Source organism: Engystomops pustulosus, chromosome 2 (assembly GCF_040894005.1).
Source record: "Engystomops pustulosus chromosome 2, aEngPut4.maternal, whole genome shotgun sequence".
In the NCBI taxonomy this organism is placed as follows: domain Eukaryota; kingdom Metazoa; phylum Chordata; class Amphibia; order Anura; family Leptodactylidae; genus Engystomops; species Engystomops pustulosus.
Window position 1 is genome coordinate 177,073,632 of NC_092412.1, and position 12,824 is coordinate 177,086,455.

Genomic DNA, 12,824 nt, shown 5'->3' on the forward strand with positions numbered 1-12,824 from the left:
TTCCTGTGACAATGGGGAACAACCCTGTAAGTCCTGATCTCCACCCTGTGCTTCTCCCCAGGAAATAGGTATTATATTTGTAGGGACTATGCTGTGTTGGGGCCGCTAAAAGACCTACATTGGGGCACACTTACTTAACCGTCCCGTCGCGATCCCCGAAGTGCGTTGTCCAACAGGGATTAGGAGCTGCCGCGATTCACGTAGATCGTGCGTCCGATTTCCTGCATGTGTCGCTTCCCCGCTCAGGTCCGCCGGAGTTCACCATCTTCTTCCCGGTGTATGTGAGTGAATGGCTTGCGACACAATTTTGAATGTTAAATCACGCTCTAAATCCGAATCAGTCGGGTTGTCCGACGGCCACGCCCCCCGATTTGTGTCGCATGAAAGTCGGCGCCAAAATCGTGCGTGCGCTAAAAACCCCAGTTAAACGCGTTGCAAAATTGAAAAAGTCGGGAAACCCAACTAACATGCAGTCAGCGGACCCTTAGTAAATGTACCCCATTATGTGCAATTATACTACACTATTATGCATTATACTGTGTGAGGGCCACCAAGGAATAATAGTATAAGGAGGGAATTTACAGGACAAATTAATGTGTGGTACACAAAGATGAGCAATATTACTATGTGACCACAATGAGACTAAGCAGGAGTCAAAGGGCACATGGTTGTTGCTAGGTGTTTCACTGAACTCAAAGGTGGAAAAGAGATCAAAATTGGGATTTAGGGCTTCACTTAATGGGGATGGCCACATAAAACATTTAACAGTACAATAGATATGTACAATACCTTAATAAGGTTAACCATATTGTACTCAATGCTGTGAGCTGCAAACTGACTAGAGAAGGGAGGGGTGAGTGCTTCTCTCCATAGGGAGCTGAGCAGACGCACCACAAATCAGGGCAAGAATAGGAGCTGCCCTATCTTTTGCTGTGCGGTCGCCCTTGCACAGGGCATCTCTATGGTGGCTGTGAGCTAGCTGCCATTTTTGCATGGAACCTTACACTAAGAAGGCAACAACATACAGGACTTCCTGGGACATCCCATATTTTACCCTCATTATTGAACGTGGATGATGTTGGCTCGTGACTTGCGGCTGTGGCTTCTGCAGGCAGAAAAGAAGCGTTTGGGACATTGTACTTAAACCTGTTAACCCCCTTTAACTTAAAATTACATTAGAATTTTCCATGGGGGAAAAAGGAGGCCTACTTCAGTCTCCTTTGCACTGGAGTTAGTGTCACGGGTGTCCCTGCGATCCACCTCTCGGATCCCCTCTGTGCTGCTCATCCTTACCCTCACTTACCTCTCCCCATCCCCGCTCCCTAGGGTGCGTGCGCCGATTGTCGAAGATTTAAAGGGCCAGTGCACCGCTGATTGGCGCTGGCACTTCTGGGTTTTGCATAAAAGCCAGCTGCTCCCATCAACTCCCACCAAATCTTTGAGCTACCAGCCATAATAGATAGTTTCCTATGCGTGCTCCCAGTGTTCCTTGTATTCCAGCTTTGATCTCCCATTGTGACCTCGGATCTGACCCTGACTCTGCACCTCTGCCGCCTGTCCTGAACTTCTGCCAACTCCTGACCATGAGACTGCCTGCCGTTCTTGTACCTCGACCTTGGCTGCCACCACAGGCTAGTCACACCTGTGGAACGACCTGGTGGCACCACGTCGCAGCAAGATCATCCCGCTTTGTGGCGTTTCTGGTGAATCTGGCTCTGGTGCCACTTAGATTCCGGTCCCAGGTGTCGGCTAGTGTCATCTACTGCGGTGGTCCAGGAGGCTCACTGACCCCAAGTCCTGACAGTTAGCAGTGTGTTTAAATTGTCCTGTGTGAAAATCATATGTATACTTCTCACTTAAGGGGTTTTCAAGGATCATGAGAAAACCAGTAGAGGAGTTGGAGCAGTTAGACATAGCCTTAGAGGTCACAGAAGCAATAACAGTGATGTTCAGCAGTGAGGCCATCATTCAAGTTCCAGTGACTTATGAAATCAGTAGTTGACTACAGTGCCTATGCAACATTCCCATTGGGGCAAACAGGATGCAAGGGCAGTAGGAACTAGAACACGTAGTGGCTGGCTATGATGGCGGTTAGACTGCAGGTGTTTAACGGAACACTTGGTTTCTGTTATAGGTCTCATTTGCACCCACCTAGGCAGGCAAGGTGAAGCAAGAAGATTTGTAAAGAACTCATGGTTCTGTTTATTGGCATACTCCAAACAGCAGGCTGGCAATAACACCTTCCTTTCGAGACTAGGAGGCTGTTGCTTCAACTGGCGGCGGCAATAATGAGTGTCAGTGGCAGGCAGAAATGCCAGCGTGGACCAGTGGTCAGCTTTGCTCTTGGCTAAAGAGCCAAGTGGGTTCTGCTTCATCTGTAGCAATATAGCGATCTCTGTTGTAGCAGCAGACAGAGACACAGTAATTTCCTGAAAGATAAATCCAAATGAGTCAAGAAAAATACTGAGTTTATATGGTCAAGTCCCTATATTTTATATGTTTGCTCTGTCTAGAAACCCAAGTTTACCAGCCAATGACACCCCATGAAAACCCTTGGAAGTTTTAGTTCAAACATAATGTACACTAAAACATTAAAGAACACCTGTCAACAGGTCTCTGTCACTACTAGCTGTTGGAGCAGCTCACAAGGATCCGTCCCAGCCTTTATCTAGTCAATTCATACATTCATCATTCTAAAATCTTTTCTTTATTATGTCAATGCGGCTGGGCACATGGAGAAAGTTTTATTTTTTAATTGAAAATTATCAAGCCAAAATACATCTCAATACATATAAATGTAACATAGACTTGTGACAAGATATATACGCCTCCCATTGCAGTATTATTGGGGGTGTTAGACTTTTCCAATTTTGGTCACCTTTGCGAAGAGACAGAGTCTGCAAATTGCTTCAATGTGATGCTTCCCCAGGCCTGGACACATATCACAATCAATCATGTTGAGAACCAGTACCCTCACCGTGCCCTCTATTGATATTCCTAACCGCTCTTCCATCCTCTGATGGACCCCTTCCCAAAATGGGCTGATCTTTGGACAGCTCCATATCATGTGGTAAAACCCTGCCTCGGTTGATCCGCATCTCCAGCAAGCTTCACATTCTTGTCTGCCCATCTTTGCCGGTATGAACCCACTCTGGTCATGATGTATCAGGTCGCAGATCATCTTCTGCATCCTGAGGGCTAGTGTCTTTGCTAATATTTTACTGTCCTTGTTAAACAATGAGATCGGACTATAGGATTCCAATAAGTTCTTATATTTCTTAGGTAGCAAGATAACTATCGCTTCCCTCATTGAGCCGGAAAGGTGTTCTCTATCTCTAATAGACAAATTGAAGATCCAGCACTCATATACTTGAAGTTAAAAGTTCATTTTCTTTATTATAAATCCATTAAAAATAGAAAAAATGTGACATACAAAAGAGGGAAGTAGTAAGCTTACATACAGGATAATAAATATAGCACAGATGAACCTACACGTTTCAGACGTTACATATTTCTTCCTTAGTCATAGTCTTTATCTCTCCCAGTCTGCAGAACTTCCAACAACCTGGGAAGGAGGACATTATCATACCTTCTATATATTTCAAAGGGAAGGCCATCAGATCCTGGGCTAGTGTTACCCTTTATGGATCTTACTGCCTGTACCAGCTCTTTAATTGTCAATGGAGAATCCAGCTCTCTCTTCTGCTAGGGATGTCTACTCTCTTAAGATATCTTTTGATGTCCTCCTCCCCAGTCGCTATTTGGGGCCTGTACATTTCTGAAAAGTAATCCTCAAACACCTTTTTGATCTGCTCTGTATCCGTTACTATCGTACCCTGAGTGTCTTGTATCTGGTCTATCTTGTGTTTTTTACCTTGCTCCTGGATAATCTCTAAAAGAAGCTAACCTGGTTTTCCTGATTCACAAAAGTGATTATACCCCCTAAAGATAATCCCCTGTTGTGCTTTGTGTTCCAGATATTCTGTTTAATATTTTTTCACCCTTTTTAACTGTACACCACTTAAAGCCGTGGGATTGTTATTGTGTATCTGTTCTATTTGCTATATTGTTTTCTTTAGTGCCATTTCCCTTTTTCTAAATATGGCCTTAGTTTTACTAATTTCCCTATGCAACCACCCTCGTATACAACCCTTTAAAGTGTCCCACACTACCCCAAGATCAGCTGAATTCAAGTTATGTTCCCTAAAACACTTCTCTCTTAAAATTTTCATCCTTTGATATTATAATTGTCATCCAGTGTGGATTCAATCTAAAGGGTCGTCTCCATCAGTCCTCTTTATCCTGGAATTTCAACTGTATAACCATCATGGAGTGGTCTGATTGACTGGAATTTACGTATTTCATAAGTTCAACATAGCCCACCACATCTCTAATTGCAATCGCTAAATCAATTCTGGACATCATAGTATGTGCTCTTGAAAAACAGGAATAACCCCTATTTTACCCATATAAATGTCTCCAGACATCTACCCAACCATCTTCTTGACAAAATTTGGCTAAATGGGGTGTTCCTGTGATGTAAATGTTCAAAACAGAATCAGAATCACCGCAAACAAACAAAGGGCAATCTCTCCTAGAGGCCATAAACTACATCACTTTCGCCAACAAAAATGAAGAAAATGGGGAAGGAATGTATGCAAACATAAGTATACACTCCAATCCATAAAATTTACAGTGTAGAAATATATATCTTCCCTCTTTGTCCAGTTCTGAGGAATACACCACACAGACCACCTTTTTATGGATACATTTGCTCTCGAGTAGGATGAAAAAACGGAATGATATTCAGACCCTGCCCATTTTTTTACTGACCTTATCCGGTGTTTCTATGCACAAGTGTGTTTCAACAAAACACACCATGGCTGGCAAGCAAGGTTGTATATCAAATACCACGCAACATTTAACTTTATCCCCTAATATTCCATGTAATTATAGTGAACATGTTTCAAAAACAGAAGAAAAGAAGAAAAAAAACAAAAACCCTTACAGAAATCTATCCGTGAAGCACTTTTTGCTTGTGTACTTGTACACTAATAATGCACCTTGATATTTAATGACAGTTAAATTGCGTTAATATAACGCTATATTTTCAGGTGGTATTGAAGCCTAAGTCTGACAACAATAAACCGCTTATAACATTAGGTCTCACATGCGACTAATTGTTAACTGAAGTGCCCCTTCACCTTCAAAAAATATATCCATAAAGAACTTTTTCCTTGCACACTTATACAATGCTATTACACCTCAATTTTTTATGACTATTGAATGAACCAGTAACCTCAATATAAATAACTTTCCTTTCTTAGTTGGTTACTCCTCTATAGTAGTATTAATATGATACAATTGCTGTTGCTCCTATTTCAGTACGCATGCATGCTTCCTGCTATTGCAGACTTTCAATGCTTAACCAACTACTCATAGAAAGACAAAGACAAATGCACACAGAAAAACAAATAAACACGCGTTTTTGGTCATGGTTATTTCATACAAAAAAACCCTCAATGTTAGTCATTCTTCTTGAAGCGATTAGTCCAGGGTATGTAAGTAAAGCGCAGTTACTGAATCTCTAGTTTCAACACACTGTCAGAGAATAGTGATTCTTAGTTTCCACAGTAAAAAGGAAAAAATAAAAGGCCGGCCTCAAATTACTCAGACAGTATCAGAAATTCATGAACATATGAACCACAAGTTGTTAGTCAGGGTTAATAGCTTGATCCAACACGGTAGCAAGAAAAATGGCAGACAAAGCAGATAGTTAGTAATCCAAAACGGCAGCATGCCCCAAGGTAATATTCCAAAGTGTCATCCAGCTTTCTTACCGCCACAGGTACCGTCTCATTTACAGCAGGGGTCCCCAAACTACGGCCCGCGGACCGTTTTGATCCGGCCCCGACGCTTGGCGCACCGGCGCCGGTCCCCCACGCCCTTCGACAGTCGGGCAGGAGCCTCCGTCCGTCCGGACAGGAAGCTCCTGCCCGTCACTGTATAGTGCTCGATGCGGCCGGAAACGGCCGCTCGAGCACTATTACTGGAGCGATGTGGCCGGAAGACAACCCCGGCGCACATCGCTCCATGAACTAGGCTGCGCGGCCGCGTGATGACGTCATCGCGCGGCCGAGCACCCCTTCCTGCCCGGACGCGGCAAGAAGATAGAAGACTTAGGTAAGTAGAGGACAGTTTTTATTTTTTATCAAAAAAGATTGTGGCGACTGGGGGCCAATAGTTAGTTATGAGGGGCAGCTTAGGAAATAATTAATTATGAGGGGCAGTATAGGAAATAATTAATTATGAGGGGCAGTATAGGAAATAATTAACTATGAGGGGCAGTATAGGGAATAATTAATTATGAGGGGCAGTATAGGGAATAATTAATTATGAGGGGCAGTATAGGAAATAATTAACTATGAGGGGCAGTATAGGGAATAATTAATTATGAGGGGCAGCATAGGAAATAATTAATTATGAGGGGTAGCATAGGAAATAATTAATTATGAGGGGCAGCATAGGAAATAATTAATTATGAGGGGCAGCATAGGAATAATTAATTATAAAGGGCAGCTTAGGAAATAATTATGAGGGGTAGCATAGGAAATAATTAATTATGAGGGGCAGCATAGGGAATAATTAATTATAAAGGGCAGCTTAGGAAATAATTAATTATGAGGGGCAGAATAGGAAATAATTAATTATAAAGGGCAGCATAGGAAATAATTAATTATAAAGGGCAGTATAGGAAATAATTAATTATGAAGGGCAGTATAGGAAATAATTAATGTTGGGGCCAACATAGGAAATAATTATGAGGGGCAGCATAGGAAATAATTAATGGTGGGGGCAGTATAGGAAATAATTATGAGGGGCAGTTTAGGAAATAATTAATTATGAAGGGCAGAATAGGATATAATTAATGTTGGGGCCAACATAGGAAATAATTATGAGGGGAAGCATAGGAAATAATTAATGGTGGGGGCAGCTTAGGAAATAATTAATGGTGGGGGCAGCATAGGAAATAATTAATGGGGGAGGGGCAGCATAGGAAATAATTAATGGTGGGGGTATAGGAAATAATTAATTATGAGGGGCAGTCTAGTAATTAATGGGGGGAGGCATATTCAATAATTAATGGAGTGGGGTCCCAGTATATTTAATAATTGGCCCAATTAATTAATTAATTGGGGCAATATATAAAATAGTTCACAAGGTGGTGCAGTATGTTAAATAATTGATTGAGGGGGTACCAGTGTATTGCGGATGCGGTCACATGGACCGCTATTTATTTTTAAACTTTAGTCCGGCCCTCCAACGGTTTGAGGGGGACAGTGAACGGCCCCCTAGGTAAAAAGTTTGGGGACCCCTGATTTACAGCCTAAGTTAATATAACTCTTTGTTTTCCGGGGCTGTTTAGACCTAGGGCTGGCAACAATAAACAGCTCGGAACAATAAGTTTAACTGTCTCCCTGAGGACAGGACTTCACTGTTACACAGCTTCCCCCCTCAGGGATTGCATCCGTGTTTAATACCGACACAACAGCCTCAGTGTTGTTAGTACGGACCTCACCCCACAAAACACTTCACATAAGACCCAGTGCAGGGCCAAGCTTGTTACTGATGCCTCATCCTATGGGTCAACGACGTTGACTCAGATCGCTGTAAAAGAGCTGGCACGGTAGCCTTCCTGGCACGGGGTGCTTCTCAGGAGTAGCTTGTTTCCCATGTTGCTGCCCTTTTTACTGCTTTGTCGTGTGCCTGGTCCTCTTCTGCGTGTATGAGCTACCGGTCCTCAATGCTCCAGCGCACCTACTCCTCTCAACTCCACTTGGAGTTGCAATGTCCGGCATACAGTCGTCTCGGCTTTTGTCTCTCCTCATCAAGCCTGGGTACGAGGGTGAGTGCTGGAGAGTTGGACCCTCGGAGAGCCTTGTGGGATTAGGAGGAGCCTCGGACGTGGCGCTGCATTACCGGGGCACATGGAGAAAGTTATGTCACTGCTGTTACCAATCCCCTCTCCTCCCCCTGCTCATGTCTGTGTGTAAGGTGTAAAGCATTGCAAGGGTCTGTGCTTTATCTTCTGACATGCTGTGTCCTCATATACACATGTGAGAGGCACATGTGTCACCTACATACGTGCCTGAAGTGTTCTGCTATAACTTGGCTGCATCCTGGAGCTGTTGTATCTCATATACACACACAGGCAGCAGGGGGCGTGGCCTAGAGAACCAGGAAGTATAGAGAGGAGCCAGCACCAGGAGTGTCGCATCATTATACAGGCTGTCAGTCAAGCACTGGGGGTGTGGCTGTGCCTCCCACTCATGAATAAGCTGGACAGCTTGAATATTATAATGAATCACTGGACATCTCACAGGTCATTTGCATACAGCTTTAGTATCTGATTGCTTAAGTTTACAGGCATGTACAGGGACAATGTAGGGAGAGGAACAATGCTTTTGCAACATCCCCTACCTGGGGCCTAGCCTTTTCTTGGGGCCTGGAGGCAGCCGGGACCCAGGGAACGTATGCTTCTTATGGGGACCGGAGGGCTGTTCTACTGCCTGGCAGGTCTCCAGCAGGTGTTGTGTGCAAGAAAGATGGAGGGAGAGGCTGATGTACTGAATCTCCCTGGGGCAACCCCTTTGGTGTCTGTTGTATGAGTTCCCGGGTAATGGATGGGGCGCCCTTGGTGTTACAGCTATATCCAGGGAACATACGGAGGCAGCGTTGTGCAAAATAACTCATGGTTCTTTATTAGAACAACTTCAGGCAACGGGCCAAATGGTCTTGTTACAGATGCCGGATTGCTGGAGATTCCGGATTACTGGAGTGGTCATGGAAAGTGATCTTTAGGAATAGATTCAACAGCCTGGTGGTAGGTGCAAGCTGGGATGTAGCTGTGTCCAGATATGGAAGCTTTGTCCTGGGTGTTATGGGTGTAGCACTGAAGGTGTGCGTCACACTATCTCTCTGGTCACTGACAATCTGAAAGGTGTGCTTTGCAAGAGACCTGGTGGTAAAGAGGTGACCTGTCTGGTAAGAGGTGGCTGGTAAGAGGTGTGACAGGAGCTAGATTCCAAGAGACTGAGGTCTGTGCTGGAGGTCAAGAGGCCTTGCCCCTTCCTGTCCAGGGGTTTTATTAGACCCTGGTCAGGTGGTGCCTGACAGGTTCTCTTTTAACACTTTCATGTTACAAATATATACAGGCAGTCCCCGGGTTACATACAAGATAGGGTCTGTAGGTTTGTTCTTAAGTTGAATTTGTATGTAAGTCAGAACCGTATATTTTATCATTGTAATCCCAACCAGAAATTCTTTGGTCTCTGTGACAATTGGATTTTAAAAATGTTGGGTTGTCATAAGAATCAATATTAACTCTAAAGCTTCATTACAGACACATTTGATAACTGTTGCAGCTGATGATTGTAGCCTAGGACTAAAGTACAATAAATTACAAATATCCAGAGGTCCGTTTGTAACTAAGGGTCGTATGTAAGTCGAGTGTTCTTAAGTAGGGGACCGCCTGTAAATACATTCGTACAATACGCTTTAATAGCCTTTTTCAGCTATTCAGTGGTAATGTTTTACTGTGCAGTCTAACCAGGGAAAGAAGTATGCAATTTAATTATACAATTAAAGGGATCCTGAGCATGGATGAGGTCCTTAAATGACTGGCTTTACCTTGAGTCAGAGCCTAATAGGGTGATCAGGCCTACTATCCCATTACCTATAAACAGTTAATTTCGTACTAGCCCAACACCAGGACTTTACACTTACAGGATCTATGACACTTCCAATTTGGCCAGGACCCAGAGAAAACTGAGTGGGGCAGATTTATCAAGCTGTCTGTAAGTCAGAATATTTCTAGTTGCCCATGGCAACCAATCACCGCTCCCTTTTAAAATATTCATGAGAACTGGTAAAATGAAAGCTGAGCTGTGATTTGTTGCCATGGGCAACTAGAAATATTCTCACTTTCACACAGCTTGATAAATCTGCCCCATTATGTTATATTTTTTAATTTCCACACTTACCCCAGGGCTTTCACAGTAAGCCATAAAACTTCTTTAAGGATAGGTGTCACACAAAACTTACCTTTTTTAACCAAGAAATTATATTCTACATATTTTAAGAAATCTTTTAATGTTTATTAATTTTTCCATGCAAGTAGGCCCTGGTTGCCCAAGGCTGGCAGTCAGCAGGCTGGGTCAAGAAACTGGTATTGTGGGGTAGCACTATCTGTAGCCCATTATAATAAATAATAATAATAATTCCTTACTGGCCTCCATACTTGGGCTTTCATTTGGGTCTCCATGGGAAGCGCAGCAAGTGTTGTGTTGGTCTCTCAGATTGTATTGTAAAATATTTCTTGTCCTTCCTTCTCTTCTTATCTGTGTATCTGATCCCTGGTGGTATGGGCTCACCCATGGTAACCTGCTGCTGCTGTTTGTCTGATAGACACTTTCTTCTCTCTAACATGAGTGTTCTCCCACATCAAAGTCTGAACACACAATTAACTAGGGTGGCAGCTCTTATAAACTCAAAAAGTGTACAAAAGTAAATTTTTATTAAATTCATATACTTACAACAAGATTAAAAACATCTAAATACATGTGAATGAACCATATACTCCCGAACAGTCAATATAGTAAGGCACATTCTAGTGAATACATTAATCCATACATAGTTCATGAAAAACATGAAGGGGGAGGGGGGGGGGCACAGAAAAACAAAAGAGATGTGATGAATGACAATGGGTTATAGTCAGAAACAAATTCATATTTAGTGGGCAATAACCATGATGGACTAGTTTTTTTGGTATAGAATTGGTATTGTCAAATATCAAGGTGCAGGTTCCGCTAAAAAATATTAGCTTTTATGTTACCATGTACGGCGGACCAACGACCAGAGGGACCAAACATATTACCATTACCACATGTTGAGGTAATATTGCATTTCCTTCACATTTAGTTAACTTTTTATCATGTGGTACAGGGGCATTTTAAAACCATATCACGAATGGGAATTTTTCCATTTTACTTCCTGTTTATCGCTCTCCACTTTCAAAAATTCATAAATTTTCTTTGTATATAGCTGTGTAAGGGTTTGTTTTCTGCGTAACAAATTGTACTTCTTATTGACAGTATTTTATATCGCATGCCATATAAAATGCTAAATTTGGTAAAATTGCCAAGAAACCGCATTTGTGCCATTTTCTTGTGGGCTCTGTTTTAACCGGTTAAGGACCGGGCCCCTTTCCTGTTTTTTCATTTCCATTTTTCACTCCCCACCTTCAAAATTCTATAACTTCTTTATTTTTACACGTAAAGAACTGTGTGATGGCTTGTTTTCTGCGTAACAAAATGTTCTTCATAGTGATGGTATTGAATATTCCATGTCGTGTACTATGAAACTGGAAAAAAATTCCAAATGCAGTGAAAATGGTGAAAAACGCATTTGCCATTTTCTTGTGGGCTTGGATATTACGTCTTTCACTGAGTGCCCCAAATGACATGTCTACTTTATTCTTTGGGTCGGTACAATTATGTGGATACCAAATTTGTATAGGTTTTATAATGTTTTCATACATTTACAAAAATTAAAACTAATTAAATCTTTTTTATACTTTGTTGTAAGGAGCTGTGGGTGGTGTCATTTTTTGCGACATTTGATAATATTTTCAATGATATCATTTTTAGGACTGTACGACCTTTTTATCACTTTTTATAGATTTTTTTATATTTTTCAAAATGGAAAAAATTGCCATTTTTGACTTTGGGCGCAGTGAAAAACCGTTAATATATTTTGATAGATTGGGCATTTTCGGACGTGTCGATACCTAATGTGTTTATAATTTTTACTGTTTATTTATATTTATGTCAGTTCTAGGGAACGGGGGGTGATTTGAATTTTTAGGTTTTTTTATTATAATTTTTTTTTCAAACTTTTTTTTATTTTTCTTTTTACTATTTTACTTTAACCCTAGGTTGTCTGATCGATCCTATCATATACTGCCATACTACAGTATTTTCCTCCTCATTCACTACAATGTGCTATCAGGGGTTAAAGATGACGTCACGGGGAGCGACGATCCTAGGCAAGATGGCGGCGCCCATGCGCCGCTATGTATTTGAGGCTGCCGGCAGCTTTGCCGGCAGCCATCGCTGTAATAACACCGGCGATCGGTGCTAGCACCGATCTCAGGTGTTACCAGTAAGTCTTTGCTGCAATATGCAGCAAAGACTTACTGGCTATGGAGAGGGCTCAGCCCGTGAGCCCTCTGCATGCAACGCCACCCGACCACCGCCGTGAATACACGGCAGGTGAGCGCGAACCAGTTAAAGTCTTTCCCAGTGCACCCTAAATGACATGTCTGATTTATTCTTTGGCTTGGTACAATCACAGGGATACCAAGGTTTTATTGGGTGTTAAAAAAATGAAAACATTTTATGATGAAATTTTTTTTTTCATTTTGCCATATTCTGACTTTTTCATAATTTAGCGTACAATGCTGTGTAGGATGTAATTTTTTTCCAGGATGAGCTGACATTTTAACTGCTAGCATTAGGGACAGTAAGACCTTTTGATCACTTTTTATTCAACTTTTATTTATTGCAAAATGTCAGTAAAGTGATGATTTGGTGCATTTTTCCATTACAAGGGTTTACCACCAGGAATAACTGTTTTTAAAGATTGGGAATTTTAGGATGCGGTGATAACTAATATGTTGTGTTTTTTACTTTTTGCACTTTTTTTAATGATATATTGTTTTATGTGTATTGGGGGCTTTTCGGACATTTTATTGAATATTATTT